Source organism: Poecilia latipinna, unplaced genomic scaffold (assembly GCF_001443285.1).
Source record: "Poecilia latipinna isolate Pla-1442-1.1 unplaced genomic scaffold, P_latipinna-1.0 Scaffold2012, whole genome shotgun sequence".
In the NCBI taxonomy this organism is placed as follows: Eukaryota; Metazoa; Chordata; class Actinopteri; order Cyprinodontiformes; family Poeciliidae; genus Poecilia; species Poecilia latipinna.
The window spans coordinates 3,981-7,729 of NW_015114628.1; the positions used below are offsets into that span (position 1 = coordinate 3,981).

Below are 3,749 nucleotides of genomic sequence, written 5' to 3' on the forward strand. Positions count from 1 at the left end.
TTTTATCCGATTACTCGATTACTAAAATATTCGTTTATAACAGCCCTAGTATCATTACACCTCTTGCAGCAGCTGGAACAATTGATACAAGGCAGCATTAGTCCATGCTTTCATACTTTTGCACCCATTTCTTAAAATCTGAATGTTCCAGCTGAAGCTAAGACTTCATGAGCCTGCTCTAATTGTAGCTTTTTAGCTGACAGGAGTGGCACATGGTATAGTTTTCTGCTGCTACCAAGACCTAGTGCTGCTGTCACTAGGCCTTTGATTTAAGACTTTATTAAATCATAAGTTTGTTGTTGAGAGCGTCATCTCTTCATCCGTCATCTGTTGGGGCTGCTGCCAGGGACATAAAAAGGCTCAACAACCTGATAAAGAAGGCTGGTTCTGTTCTGGTTCTGTTCTGGGGACGACTGTGGAACCTCTGGAGATGATGAGGCAAAGAAGGATTTTTCATAAGGTCATTAAAATTATGGACAACACTGACCATCCCCTTCATGAGACTGACTTGGAAAAATTAAGTATTTTCAGTCAGAGGCTTCTTCAGATTCCATGTAATACAGACTGCTACAGGAGATATTTCCTGCAAAACAGCCATGACTAATAACAATAGGAAGAATTAATGTGTTACAACAACATATAATTTCCCTTTGGGATCAAAAAATGATTTTTTTAATTTTGAATTTAATTTTTTTATGAAGGTGATGTGCATCAGATCATTTTAAAATGTTGATCATTTGTGTGTCTTCTCAATTTAGACTTTAGCTTTGTTCTTAACTTGCAATATCATATTTTTTTCTGTTTTGTTAAGATTCCTAGTCTCACAGTGTATCTGATGTTCACATGTTTGTTATATAAATGTGGTGGATTAATATTGTGAAGAGAATGTTGTTGTCTAAAACTAAATTAAAGATTGATAAAAGAACAAAAGAGACTAGACTGAAAAAATAACATCTCTATTCACAAAGTCAGCCTATTTCTCATATTGTGTAAATCACAGGTGTCAAACTCCAGTCCTGGAGGGCCACTGCCCTGCAACTTTTAGATGTTCCTCTGCTGCACCACCTGAATAGAATAATTAGGTCATTAGCAAGGCTCTGGAGAACTGATCTACACAAGAAGGAGGTAATTAAACCATTTCATTCCAGTGTTTTGTACCTGTGGCACATCTAAAAACTGCAGGACTTCGGCCCTTGAGGACTGGAGTTTGACACCCCTGATGTAAATGGTACTGAGAATTCAGTGACTTTAAAAATTAGCTTGACTGGAACATGATACAGTTGAACTCAGAATTATTCTGAATTATTCCTGCCAGACTTACACTAAAATAATCATTTAATTTTACCAATTTGTTTCTTTAGCTGCATGTAATGTTAATATTCTGAATTGTTACACAATATGTGGAAGGAGTTAAAGATTAGGTGATGGCAAAGAGGCCATCTAGCCCCAGAAACGTGGACTTCATCACCAAACACCAACATTTTTATCTGAAAACTCAATAATTTTAGGTTGAACTGTTGTTACCTAATACTGACTGGTTAAAGGTTATCTTTATAGTGGATAGTAACATTGAAGGACCACAAAAAGGAAGTCATAATAGAAACATTTAGGAAGAGAGAAGCAAATTCTAAAAACAAACATTTCAATTAGAAAAATCAAAGTATAGCATATGTTCCGTTGGTCTTTCAGAGAGCAGGACAAAACTACAGCTCTTTATTCAGTTCACTTTTTTTGTATATTTTTACTTGAAAACAAAAGTAACATTAAAGCAGCTTTCTTGAGATAACACTAATTAATATATTTGAGCCTGTATGCATAAATTCAGAATTGTACAACTGGTTCTTATTAGAAATCATTACCTTAGAGTGCTATAAAATCATTCTGCATTGAATAAAAAAAGATTATAACGAAGGATTCAAGGGTCACAAATACTTAGAATAATGTCTCAACAACGGAAACTACTCACTATAACCTTTGCATGCAGGTGAAAGGATGACATACATGGAAATCATATAATGTGTAATTTTCTTCCATTTTTGAGAAAAAGCTGTAAGTGTGAAACCATTATTTGCATTAGAAGGAAACAAACCATCTGATAAAAGTGAATGTGGTGAAGATAGCTTTCAAAATTTTATGTCATGCGCTACACCCAGCTCCATGAAAGAGCTCTTCATGTTGTGATGCAGACACTCCCAGAGCTGCTGAGGAGCCCTGGGGCTGATAATCAGTGGTCCTCAGTTTTGCATTTTCTAACCCCAGGTAAGAAATGTGCATTTTAATTCTTGTAATATTTATATTTCTAGAAAAATCACCTGAAACCAAATCTTCAACTAAGATGAGGCCTATAGAGGAAGGCATGGAGGACGATGTTTTTGAAGAATCCGTCTCCTCTTTCCAGCAGCACACAGCTTCCACCAAAGAAGTGTAGGGATCAGGTGAAGATCAACTAGCAACACGAGTATTTTATCACTTCCTTTAGAGTCTGACTACTTTACTGATACCTGCCAGTACCAGTAAACAAAGAAAGTGTTCAAGTGTTCTAAGCATCCTTTATGCACAATGTTTGTTTATTAGAAAGCATGAGTTTTATTTTCCTTTGTACTTTTTGAGTGTTGTGTTGTTTAAAAATTAATGTTTGCAAAAATATGTATTTTTATCAAAAATCAAGACAACTTCTTGGTTTGAAGGAATTTATGTGAAATATCAGAGAATACAAATGTTTGTCACTAGGTCTTTGTATTTAATACTTTACTAAACCATGTATTTTAGTGTGGCTGTTTTTCCTTATGCTTCTGAGGTTTATTATATTTTGCTGTATTTCTGTTCTTTCAGCTTTGGCACCTGCTGTCATTGTGCTGTTGGCAGTCACTGCTGTAGTACGTCACATTTTGTCATCTGCCATCAACTCAGTTTTTCCCTCCTAAGTCAGATAATAGTGCCCTCTTGTGTTTATTTGATTAAATACATGACTGAATCATTTCAGAATACTGTGTTGAAGCATAACTCAGAAATGATCAGTGTCACTAACAATTGTAATTCTATGAATAAATACATGTTTAAACAATGGGGAAACTCTGAAGTTTTTGGGTAAGGACCATGGCACGTAGTCACGAGGCTGAACACTCGCGCATACACATTTTTGCTTTGCAAAACCACAGGATGGGTGGAGTTACAGATAGAGACTAGGGCAAATAAAATGCTTTATAAGAACAGTTCTCAGTCGTGCGCGCAAAAAAATGTGCGGTCCCATATTTTACGCTAAAGTCGACATGTATAAACATTTAGTTTGCGTAAATATACGCACACTGTTTCGCTTGCGTGAAAATGTACGGCAGCCACTCAAACTTTTTCTGTGAACATCAAACCACAAAGCGTCAAAACTCACCTAAATACACTGAAATCTGATGACATTCGGTGTTATTTAGACCAAGAAGCACCAAACCGAAGTTTTTCATGATTCTAATATTTTATTGTTTAAACGTAAACGATGAAACTGAACCCATTTATCCACAGACAATAAGCTAACATGCACACAAAATAAAGAAAATAAAAATATGTGAAACCCTCGCTCGAATGTAAATAGTACTTTTCCTCCGTTTTTGTCTGGATGTAACACATTGGTCCGTGAGCTGAAGTGCATGAAATGCGGGGTAATTTCATTCTCACTAAAAGAAGAAAATAGGCTTGGATCAGCAAATTAACTCAAACCTGCTGATTAAAAATAATCAACAGGTTTGATTATTTTTAAT

The 3,749-nt window shown here is 35.7% G+C and overlaps 1 protein-coding gene and 1 long non-coding RNA gene across 2 annotated transcripts in view; one reads left to right on the forward strand and one right to left on the reverse strand.

The window, feature by feature from the left end:
- Window positions 1–3,749, reverse strand: part of LOC106935744 (uncharacterized) — a 16,684-nt gene that overhangs the window by 2,934 nt on the left and 10,001 nt on the right. The gene's annotated exons all lie outside the window — the stretch shown is intronic.
- Window positions 1–3,749, forward strand: part of LOC106935743 (glutamate receptor ionotropic, kainate 2-like) — a 123,810-nt gene that overhangs the window by 729 nt on the left and 119,332 nt on the right. The window lies entirely within an intron of this gene.